We start from the raw sequence: 12,791 nt of genomic DNA on the forward strand, positions 1-12,791 counted from the left end.
TTTCAAGCACATGAACAACGAAGGGCCAAGACATGAATATAATTTCAAGTTTAAGAAACTCAAATTTAGTATGACTACTTGGAGTGACTTTGAAGAGAATGGGACCATTAAGTCAAAAGTTGGAATTTGGAGTATTTGAAGGATCTTAAGCCAGAAAGGATCCATTTTCGCGTTAGGACGGATTTCAGAAGGTTAAGACCAGGAGGCAGGAAAGCCACTTAGTAGACCCCTGAAACAGAAAAGAAATGAAGATGGCTTAGGGCAGTGGTTATAAGAATGAAGAGGGGGAGACAGGTTCAGAAACATGTGGGTCTCCCCCTCTTGTGTTGAAGGGGAAATGTAGAAAAAAAAGAAGAAATATGTGGGACATTAAATTAGTAAGATGAAGTTGGGGTAAAATAAGGAACAGTCACAAAAATCTCAAGTTTGGCCCTTAGTAGGTTAAGGTTATGCCAGCAACTGAGACAGGGCATACAGGCTGCGGCTAAATTGTCAAGATGGATAATTGCATTAAAACTACATTATTTGGGGAGGGAGGGGAGGGAAAAAAAATACATTATTTGAAGTTATAATGCACATATTCCTGTAGGGCAGTGATTGGATACTATAAGATTACCAAATCACAAAGACATAAAGATGGGAGAATTTAAACTTACAAAAAAAGGGAGTTGTGTATTTCATTTTGATTTTTTTGTTTTGTTGGTTGGTTGGGTTTTTTCCAAGACAAAGCATTGTGCTATTGCCCAGGCTAGAGTGCTGTGGCGTCAGCATAGCTCACAGCAACGTCAAACTCCTGGACTCAAGCAATCCTCTTCCCTCAGCCTCCCGAGTAGCTGGGACTACAGGCATGCACCATCATGCCTGGCTAATTTTTCTATATATATATATTTTAGCTGTCCGTATAATTTCTTTCTATTCTTAGTAGAGACAGGGTCTCGCTCTTGCTCAGGCTGGTCTCGAACTCCTGAGCTCAAACAATCCACCTGCCTCGGCCTCTGAGAGTACTAGGATTATAGGCGTGAGCCACCTCACTCAGCCTCAGGCTGGTCTTGAACTCCTGATCTCAAGCAATCCTCCCACCTCAGCCTCCCAGAGTGCTATGATTACTGGCTTGAGCCACTGTGCCCAGCCTCATTTTGTAACAGTATCATAAAGTAAAAGTTCTCAAAAAATATTACAAGAAATTATATTCTAAGCACTGGTCATTGTCTGAAGTTACAATTCTGGTATTGGTAGCATGGTAACCATTACAAGAGATCAGAAACGATGACGTGAGTTTTCCTTTGCAAGAGCCCTGGTAGTCTTTTTATAATTTACTCTGACATCCATGACAGGTATTCTTTCTATATTTTAAATAGAGACAAAGAATTTTAACAAGAAGCAGAATATCTTCCCCATTCCACTGCCAAATGAGAGACCCAGATGTGACTCTATATGCCTACCAGGAAGAGGAAAGGGGAATGTACTGTCCAGCAGCAACTCAATAGTAGGTACGTGCCAGAACTGGTCGCCAAACAAGGCAAGAATCATGCATGTATGTATCCCTCACACAGTTGAATCCAGGCCATTCCAAATGTACACGGTGAAGTTTGCGTCTGAGTAAATAGAAATAACTTGCATTTCACCACAGGAAAAACTGTATGGCATGCAAGAGTTGGAAAATCTTAACAGCTAGTGACATTAAGGTATAAGGTTGTCACCCCTCTCCACAATAGAGTTGCATCTTCAAGGGTATTATGATGTCCCACCCCCTGGCAAGCAACCCCTTGCTCTTAGGTGCCATTAATATGCTCACTTCCCAAGGAGTAAAGCTGAGGCCCAGAGGGTATGGTCCAAGGGCACATAGCTAATAAGTGGCAGCCGGGCTGCAAACCCAGTACTACCTTATACTGACCACAAGTACTGCAAAGTTCTTTATCTTTTCACCACATTTCACCGGAAAAAAAATAGGGCCTGAAGAGTAGGAGACTTTCACAAGATTATGCAGCTCGTGCATTAGAGAGCTGCCATTTGAAAACTCACATGATAAGTACATGTATGACCTCATTTATCACAGGCAACTCTGAGATTCTGTTATTCTCATTTTAAGAATGAGGGAACTTCTGGGAGGCCGAGGTGGGTGGATCGTTTGAGCTCAGGAGTTTGAGACCAGCCTGAGCAAGAGTGAGACCCTGTCTCTACTAAGAAAAATAGAAAGAAATTATATGGACAACGAAAAATATATACATAAAAAATTAGCCGGGCATGGTGGCACATGCCTGTAGTCACAGCTACTCGGGAGGCTGAGGCAGGAGGATTGCTTGAACCCAGGAGTTTGAAGTTGCTGTGAGCTAGGCTGACACCATGGCACTCTAGCTCGGGCAACAGAGTGAGACTCTGTCTCAAAAAAAAAAAAAAGAGAGAGAATAAGGAAAGTAAGGCTTTGAAAGTTTAAGAATTTACCTAAGGATGGAAAGCCTTTTTTTAAAAAAAGAAAAAAGCAATCGGTGGAGCCTTCCAGGTCACCACTGAGAAGGCCTAAAGCATTAAGTGTGAAAAGCATATCTGGAAAATGGTGAGGAAACCAGTCTGCTTCCAACAAATCACATAAGAGAATGGTCAAAAATGAGATTAAAGAATAGGTTAGTGTGGGGGAGGGAGGGAAAAAGTAGATTAGGGTCAATTTTGAAAGACTGAAAAAATAGATAAGGAAATCTGTGAGCAGTGGAGATGGTGCAAAGAAAATTAGATAACATAATGCAAAGTCTAATATTAATATTAATGCAAATTTATGTTCACTGAATTTAGATTCATTCAGCAAGCATAAAGTGGGTGTTGTTGGAACTCCACAAACTGAATCGGTACATGGAGGTGAAATTAAATGCCCATAAAAACCTGGATTATTTCATTCATTCAACAAAAAAATGTACTGAAGGTCTTCCATAAGGCAGGTACCATGTGATAAACACTGGCTCCTGGGTTTCTGTTGGATAAATTCCCTAGAAATAGAGTTAACATCTTGATAGATTTTTTTCTGAGAACTTTGAAAGAAAACATGAAGAAAGTATCTGATCCTTTGATAAGCTCTCAGTCACTGGTAGATCTCGCATCTAATTCCTCAGGCCCCTCCTCCATCTACTGGTGGTGGTGTCTTTCCCATAAGACCTTTTCTTCCCCTTAAGTCTGTCCCAACCAGCTGTCCCTTCAATGCTACTTATCCCTGCCTCCCTCCACAAACTATTTCCACATTTATCTCTTCCCTCTGCAGCTTCTGCCTCTCCCTCGTCATTGGCTTCTGTCCCTGTTTGCTCCCAGCTTGCAGGCATTGGCCCATGTCTGTCTCCAATCTTACCAGTTCTTACTTTGAAATATTTCTCACAGCATTAGAGAAAACACGATGTGGTTAGACAAGACTTTGGGAACGTGGGAGCTGCTATCAGAATGTATCTGTGTTTGGACATTGGAGTTGGGCAGCTTCTCTGCTCGGTAGTTTCTTTTTATTGTTTTTTGTTTAATCTTTAAATTGAGGGTGACAACTAATAGATAACATTTATTGAATGTTTTTTTAACCTGGACACTGTGCTAACCCATTTACACGTACTATTTAATGTTCATGAGATAACTAGAACAACTCATATACAAGTTGTTTTTGAGCATTTCCAGAGAGAATGCCTGTAAAGCTCTTTGAACAATGCCTGGCTCTCAACATGATGCCATTAGATAAAAATGATTCTTTTTCTTTCCATTCCCAGTTAGTTCTGGCCCTCAATCATCAAAGAGCCTCCTCAAAAGTCCACCTGACTTCACACGTAATTAATCCTACCACTACTGTTAAATTTCCTTAAGTACAACCTAACACTTTACTTCTCTATCCAAGCCATTCTCATTCCCTGTCATCTCAAACCCAGACTGCTTGGCTTTGCTTTTAAAGCTGTGTGGGACATTCTGCTCTCCACCCTGCTCCACGCCCAGGAAAGCTGACTGTACACATTGCCCTTGGGTTTCTGATAGGATGCATCCAGTGGGAGGCCCCAGCAGGAGTTGGAAGGGTGGGAGGAGAGTGAGGCCTGGGTTTCCGTTGTCCGCCTCCCTTTCTGCCAAGCCACAGCTTGGTGGTGGCTGCTGTTCATGTGGGATAGTCTCTCTCCATCTAGCAACTCTCTCTGGGTTTTACCCTATTGCCCTGCCCTTAGGGACTTGGGCTTCTCTTCCAGTCAGATGAGAGGGATTGGAGGGGGCCCAGGGTACTTCACCATTCCCTGCTGATTTATTTTAACTCTGCCCACACCCTTATAAATTGTACTATCATTAACTCTCCTCAATTATCCCAACTAATTATGTGTTCTATTTTCTTCCAAAAATGTAATGGATACTAAAGTTCTCCTTAAATGACAGCTATCCTCTCCATCCCCTGTGGCTGTCCAGAACACCCTCTTTCCAGTTCTCTTATCTTGTCCTCTAGATTGAAAGGATCCTAAACTACCTCCTTCACAAAACCTTTCCTAAGTCACTCAGGCCCTTGTTAATCTCTTTTCAAAAAGCTTAGAGTCATCTCTTTTATATCACACATGCAAACCATCAGTAAACTATCTGATGAGCTTACCTTCAAAATATATCTAGAATCTAAGCCCTCCTCTCCTGGATGATAGTAACCACCTCCTAAATATTTCCTGCCTTGACCTTCATCATGTTACCATCTCTTCTCAACAGGCAGCTGGAGAGATCCTGTTAAAACTGAAATCAGATCTGTCCCTCCCTCAAAATCCTCCAATGGCTCCTATCTGACCCAGAGTTCTCGAGAAGCCCAAGTCCCACATGATCTGGCCCCTCTTGCTTCTCTGACCCTTTGTCTTCCTGTTCTCCCCTTCTCACGCTCTGCTTCAGCCATGCTGGCGGTGATGTTCCCCAGACATGCCAGGCATACTGCTGCCTCAGGGCCTTTATACTTGCTGTTCCTTCTGCAGGAATGCTTTTCCCCTAGAAAAACTTCGTAGTCCCTTCAAGTATTGGCTCAAATGTCACATTTTCAGTGGTACCTTCTGTAACTACCCTAAATAAAATTAAAACTTACCCTCACTCTGAAACCCCATTTCCCTTTTCTTCCTCTTGCTTTATTTTCCTCTTGTACTTTTGACCTTCTAATCTACTGTAAAATTTGCCCATTTATTTTGTTTATTGTCTATCTCCTCCTATTTTATGAAGGAAGGCAGAGATTTATATGTTTTGCTTCTGATATATGTGGACCTATTATGAAGCCTGACATAAACACAGTAGGCATGCAATAAATATTTATTGGATGTTTAATGAAAAATTGCTCAACCAGACAGTCCATCAGATATGAGATAATTTTGCTCTCAACATTCACTCATAGATCTTTTGGCTGCTGGGGTGGTTAGATCCAAAGACAATCCACAAAAACCTTTTGGCCCCATAACGTAACTAGAGACCCAGCCCCCATGGTGGCCCTGTGGGATAAGGGCCTCGTGGCTCCTCTCAAAGGCATCGGCAGGAAGTCAGCATCTTGAGAGAGGAAGGGCAAGTGAGAAGAGAACATTTTCAGGAGCAGCAGTGGAGGCTGCTTTAGGGAAAGGATCCCAGCACTGCGGGGATGGGACACCCTGCCAATGGGTTTCTCAGAGACTTCGTATGGCATCTGCCAGCTTCCTGGCCAAATGGTGCCCTGTGCCCTCTGTGGCCAAACTGCTTCACCCCCACTGTCAGCAGCCTCTATCACAGACCTGACCCCCTTAGCCCCCTGAGAAGAGTACACACACCCCTGGCCTCCCAGCCTCTCCCTCAAGCAGGCTTAGCACCCTCTGGTTTCCTCAGGGTCTCACTGGTCCCAAAGATGAGGAAACAAATAAAACTGGCCTTCCTGACCACAAGGTGAGACTTTGGACCCTCATTCATGGAGGAGAAGATCCCAGCAGGCCCAAGAGTACCTCCAAAGAGTAACAGAAGAATGGAGAGAAATTCTAAGTGGGGAGGCTAGGGAAAACGGGAGAGCTCTGAGGTCAATGGGTCACCCCATGGGGGGATATTCCCATTGTGGCTGACTGATTTATGCATTGGGTAAATGTAAGCTGGGTGCCCAAGGCAAGGATGCCTAAAGTCTGGTGATAACATTTAACATCTACTTGCAGTAATAACTCTCCCCTTTGCAACGTGGAGAAAGCTTCTTGTTCTCTCTTTTTCACTTATGGGCAAGTCTGGCCTAGAGCAGGGTAAAGAAACCCACAGTCTAACACAAAACTATCTTAATATTTAAAAATTAGGGCTGGGTGTGGTGGCTCACACCTGTAATCCCAATGCTTTGGGAGGTCAAGGCAGGAGGATAACTTGAAGCCAAGAGTTCAAGAGCAGCCTGGGCAACACAGGGAGACCCTGTCTCTTAAAAAAAAAAAATTAGCTAGGTGTGGTGGCACACAGCTAGCGTCCCAACTACTGAGGCTGAGGCAGGAGGAGTTCAAGGCTGCAGTGAGGTATGATCCTCCCACTGCACTCCTGCCTGGGTGACAAAGCAAGACCCTGTCTCTGAAAAAGAAAAAAAAAAAAATGAAAGCCACTAAAGGTATAAGATGTGAATATTTGTAACGAAAGGAGGTTAAGATGATTTTCAACTTGAGAATCCAGAATCTCAAATCCTGTCAACCAGCCATTACCTCCCTCAAGGCCAGCAAGGAAAGTACATACATGCAAGACGTTGCCTACAAGGGGTGCTTTATTAACCCTGAGCCCATCCCCGAGTGATCAAGGCTCTGTGGCATGGGGAATTATTTGTTCAGGCCGAGCAGTCTCCAGAGTCGAAGACCAAAGCAACCCAGAAGTGGTGAAGCAGAGCAGTGGGGCACAAGGTCCCCATAGGTGGAGTGCGCACCCAAGCTTTGGTGAAGCCCGTGCCTGCCAAGGCTGGGGCTTCTGGAGCCATGGCTCCTATGCCCAGCAGATCTCTCCAGCTACACGAGAGCCAAAGAACTGAGGAATTTCTCTCCCCATAGGACCCAGCCTGTCCTCTGGAAGAACTACACTTTGTGTTTAGTTGGATGTGGGCTGGTGTGTTTCCAACAGGCCTTTAAGACAGCAGAGACCAACATATTGACCGCCAGTGTATGCATGTTACTTAACCAGAGGAGTTAACAAAACATAATTCATGTAATCATAGGTAGTGAGAATTATCACAAAATGGGTGTGTTCATTATAATTTTTAGGTGGATTAGTTTTCCATAACAACAACTAAAGGATATAATTTCCTACAACAAACCTACAAGACAAGCTTTGCCAGAATCTAACCTTGCGAAGGTTACACATTCCACAGAATTTCATTCTAAAATCTTTTCAGAAAGCAGGCTATATAACAGAACATCTTCTTCACAGTAAATAAACAATTCAGAAACTCAATTTCATGCTGAAAAGATATATAGAGATTTATCTTGACCCAGATCTTGGTCCCACCTGGCTAATGCTTTCTAATTGGTAACTTTGGAATTACTATAGTATAAATTCTTTGGCCAGGTTGCGTGACTCATGCCTGTAATCCTAGCATTCTGGGAGGCCAAGGTAGGAGGATTGCTTGAGGACAGGAGTTCAAGACCAGCCTGAGCAAGAATGAGACCTCCATCTCTACAAAAAATTAGAAAAGTTTGCCGAATGAGGTGGCGTGTGCCTGTAGTCCCAGCTACTTGGGAGGCTGAGGCAGGAGGGTTGCTTGAGCCCAGGAGCATGAGGTTGCAGTGAACGATGATCACGCCACTGCACTCTATCTCGAGCAACAGAGCAAGACCCTGTCTCAAAACAAAAATATATGTGTGTATATATATGCATATATATAAATTCTTCATCTTTCTTTATAACAAAGAGTAATAACCAGCCCACTACTTTGAATTATCTACATTCTTACAATTTTGCCTGGTTGTCTCAACAAGATGGGGATGGACTGACAGGTAAGTATAAACTTTCTTCAATGGCAAGGAACATAGATGTAAACTTTGACAGTTACATAAGGCAGGAGATACATATTCTCCCCATTAGCTCCCAATCAAACAGCCTTCCAGAGCCTCCTAAATTCCCCACAAAAACCCAAGGTTATAGAATATTCTATCTACCCACATCCAACAAAGATTCCATCAGGTGGCAGAAGCTCTTTTTTTGGCCATTTTCCTTAAGTTTTGTTTCCACCTCCTCCTCCTCCTCTCCTTCCTCCCCCTTCTCCTTTGGATGGGGTCTGTTCATATTGCCTGGCCTGGAGTGCAGTGGCTATTCACAGGCACACACTGCAGCCTTGAACTCCTGGCCTAAAGTGACCCTCCAACCTCAGCCTCCCCAGTAGCTGAGACTACAGGCTCATGCCACCGCACCAGGCTCCTGGCATTTTCTAGCCTTCTGGACGTTCTGTCCCGCCTGACACCTCTAGAGGTTTCATCGTCCTGCTACCAAGTACAAAATACCCCATTTCTCTGGAAACATCCAGCAATGCTGCCACTTTGGTGTAGCCACTTTAACACAGTATTTGGGATATTATGTCACAGCCTAAAACAGACCTAAAGTAGATGTACTCATCTGATCCTGAGCCTCACCCGGTACTGAACTTACCCCATTGCCAGTTCCTGGGGCCCAGGACAGGCAGGGAGCAGGGGTGGTGGTATAACGAGGTGGCAACAGGGAGAAGGAGCAGGCTCAGGAATGGAAGGGCTGAGAATAGGGCAGGATAGTGGTTACTCTTGGGATGGGGGTGGGGTTGGAACGGGGCTTCTGGAGTTCTGGTTATGTTCTGTTTTTTCCTCTGAGACGTATTCACTTGGCAGACAAATACCACATAACAGGAGAATGGGTATACATCATTCTATGCAAAGTGACTGCTCTTTTTCTGAGAAACCTTCGTGGTTTGAATGGTCTACATCACAAAGTCTCTGCTTTCTCAAAGTTATAATCATCATACTTTTAATTTTGAAATAATTTTAAACTTACAGAAAAGTTAGTTTAAGAATAGCAGAAAAAAAAAAAAGAATAGCAGAAAGAACCCCCATGTACCCTTTAATCCAGTTCCCCAACCGTTAAACATTGTACCACATTTGCCTTATCAGTGTGCTCATGTATGTGTGCATATGTGCACTTGTGTCATTTCTTCTACACTTACTAGGAGGCCCTGTACTCTAAGGAAGGGCTTCACTTCTCTCCCACTGGTTGGTTGGTTTGCTTGCTTATACCAGTACAAATTCATGGGTTCCAATTTTTTCATGGGATCCTAGTCCATGACAGACACTGTAGAAAGCTGGTGGGCAGTCTCTTACCAAAGCTGAGCAAATGCTGAGCAAATGCACACTCTGCAACCTCCCGTCCACTTCTCAGGTATGGACGTGACACGTGCATGCACGTGTTTGCCAAAAGAGTAGCAGAGCTACTTATAATAGCCCCAAACTGGAAACAACCAAAGGCCCATCAACCATACAATGGATAAATAAATTGGAGTTTATTCATAATAATGGTAAAATATATAGAAGTGGGAATGAATGTACAACATGAAGATGCTCACAAATGTAAGAATTGAGCAAAAGAAGCCAGACGCAAAAGAGTGCATAGTGTATGAATCTATTTATATGCTGTTCAAAAAACAGGCACAACTTGTCTGTGGTATTAGAAGTCAGGGTAGTGGTTACCTTTGGGATTAGGATTATGGCCAAAAGGACACTTCCAGAGTTTGGGTTATGTTCTGTTTTTTAATCTGGGATGTATTCACTTGGTGAAAAATACATTGAGCCACATACTTATGACTCACACACTTTTATATATATATATATGTTTTTAAGCATATATGTTATGCTTCAATAAAAAGTTTATATTAGAAGAAAAGAGACAAAAGGAAAAATTGCATGGTGTCAGTGGTAGTCAGAATAATGGCTCTCTAAAGATATTCACATCCTAACCCCTGGAACTTATGAATATATCGTGTTACATGGCAAAAGGGACTTCACAGGTGCGATTTGGTTAAGGATCTTGAGGTGGAGAGACTGCCCTGGCTTATCTGGGAGGCCTCAAGGTAATCACAGGATCCCTTATAAGAAGGAGGTAGGAAAGGTGGAGAGATGTGATGACAGAAGCAGAGGCCAGAGCAGTGTGTTTTGAAGTTGGAGGAAGGGGCTGCAAGCCAAGGAATGCAGGCAACCTCTGGAAGCTGCAAAAGGCAGGGAAACAGATTCTCCCCTGGAGCCCAGAGGGAGCAAAGCCCTGCCAATGCCTTGATTTTTGACTCCCTGAAATCCATTTTGGATTTCTGACCTCCACAACTATTATAAATTTGTATTGTTTCAGTGCCACAAAATTTGAGGTAATTTGTTACAGCAGCAATAGGAAGCTAATAAAATGCCAGAAGCAACTTTTAAGTTCTTAATAATCTACCCCAGGAATTTAATAATTTGCCAAGTACATAAAACCGCCTAATTCATGGTTCAAAAATTCCAGACTCTGGAAAAGCTACCTCTCTTGTCCCTCTTAGCTTAATTAGATAATTCTTATACATAAGTTTAGCTATAACTCTAAGCTATTTAAATATGGATGATCAAAGTCATTTTCATCTGATCCCTTAAACTTTTTTTTTAAGTATGGGTTATATCAATGATTGGGGCTAAACCACAGAAAGCAGACCACTACATATATGACAAGGCTTTGATCTCATGCAGTTGTGGAAGCTGGTTAAACAGTCTTTGCTAGGCTGTTGTCTTCCTTTTTGATGCTGGAACCTGAAGTTCACAGGGCAGACAGTTGAGAAGGATGTAATGTTGGGGAGACTGAGGTCAAACTAGAACGTACAAAGGCAGACTTAGAGCCTGAGACAGTCTCTTATCGTCTCCAACCTTGGGTGTCCTGCAGGAGAAATTGGCACCCTTCGACGAAGAACTAGGTCACACCAGCCCCAGAGTCAGAGAAGCTTCAGGAGAATCCAGGGAGACACAGAGTAGGGATGGGGAGGCTTTAGGCCAACTGCTGGCTGGACTTGAGCCAGCAGATAAACAATGATGCACGCAAACGACAGCAGCGCCTGGACCCCTGCACTACCCTGTAGAGTGTGAAAAATGACAGTTCTCGCTCCATTTCTGCCTTCCTGATCTGGTGCGAAATGTGTTTTGTATCCTACTGTAACCTAAACATACAAGGGAGAGCATTCTAGTAAATGTAGTTCAGATTACCAGGTTGACACATTACAGAGCTACCATATGGTCGTACACTTATTAGCTGTGGTACCTTCATTCACTTCGTCTGAAAAATATAAATGATAATAATTACCCTTGGATTTTCATGAGAATTAAACGAAGTAATATTTGTTCCAGGCATTGTGCCGAGAATAGAAGACCCTCAAATTGTGTTGAATTAGTTGGCATCTTTACTAAATTAGATACTCAAAGAATGTGCTTTTGGTTTAAACTCATAAAGATCATTAGCTCTTTGAAATGATAAAAGAAAATTATTCCATGCAAATTTAAGATCAGTGATTGTCTCAGTGTGTTTTGTGCTCCTGTAACAGAATACCTGAGACTGGGTGATTTGTCATGAAGAGAAATTTATTTCCTACAGTACTGAAGGCTAGAAAGTCCAGGTTCAAGGGGTCGGTATCTGTTGAGAGCCTCCTTGCCGCATGGTCCCATGACAGAAAGTGGAAGGGCAAAGAGAGGGCGGAACTCGACCTTTTATAAGGAGCTCACTCCTGAGTAAATGGCATTAATCCATTCATGAGGGTGGAATCCTGATAGCCTAATCATCTCTTCAAGGTCCCACCTTCCCTTGTAACCTACTATTGGCAATTAAATTTCAACATGAGCTTGGGAGGGAACAAACATTAAAGCCCTAGCAGTGATAAAATCAAAACTCTTTTATTCAGTTCTGTAGGAAAAAAGCTTGATGCCATAAATACCCATGCTCAAATTAATCTCCTCTTATATTGACTGCCTTTTTAAAAAGCAGGTTACAAAACAGAAATCGCTGTTTGTTAGCCAGGCATGGTGGCATGCACCTGTAGTCCCAGCTCCTTGGGAGGCTGAGGCAGGAGGATCACTTGAGCTCAAGAGTTTGAGGTTGTTGGGAGCTATGATTGCACCATGCGCTCCAGCCTGGGTGACGGAGTCAGACCCGGTCTCAAGAAACAAAACAAGGTATACAAAATGACTCTGTGGTCACACATGGGTTTGACTCTGGGCTCCACCCCGTACTAGTCGTGGGCAAGTTAGAGGAACACAGTGACTCTGCTGTTAGGAAAACAGGACAGCAACAGTTTTACTTCACAGAATCTTAGTATAAACTGAGAAAATATGGGCGACGGCTTAAAATAGTACCTGTCAATGGAGCAAGGACACAGTGAACATTTGCTTATCATCATCATCATTACTATTAGTAATGATATGGAGGCCGGGCATGGTGGCTCACACCTATAATCCTAGCACTCTGAAAGGCTGAGGCGGGAAGATCGCTTAAGGCCAGGAGTTTGAGACCAGCCTGAACAAGGGCAAGACCCTGTCTCTATAAAAAATGGAAAAACTAGTTGGGCATGGTGGTGTGGTCCTGTAGTCCCAGCTACTCAGGAGGCTGAGGTAGGAGGACCGCTTGAGCCCAGCAATTCGAGGTTGCAGTGAGCTAGGCTGATGCCACTGAACCCTAGCCCAGGTGACAGAGCAAGACTCTGTCTCAAAAAAAATTAAAATAAAAATAATACACTGACCCCCTGAGAAGGCAAAAAAAAAAAAAAAAAAAAACAACAACAACAACAAAGGCATGGAAAACAGCTGGGAAGCATGCATGTATAGACAAATGCTAACCCATGTGGTGGG

The sequence above is a fragment of the Lemur catta genome, chromosome 1 (assembly GCF_020740605.2).
Source record: "Lemur catta isolate mLemCat1 chromosome 1, mLemCat1.pri, whole genome shotgun sequence".
Lineage (NCBI taxonomy): Eukaryota > Metazoa > Chordata > Mammalia > Primates > Lemuridae > Lemur > Lemur catta.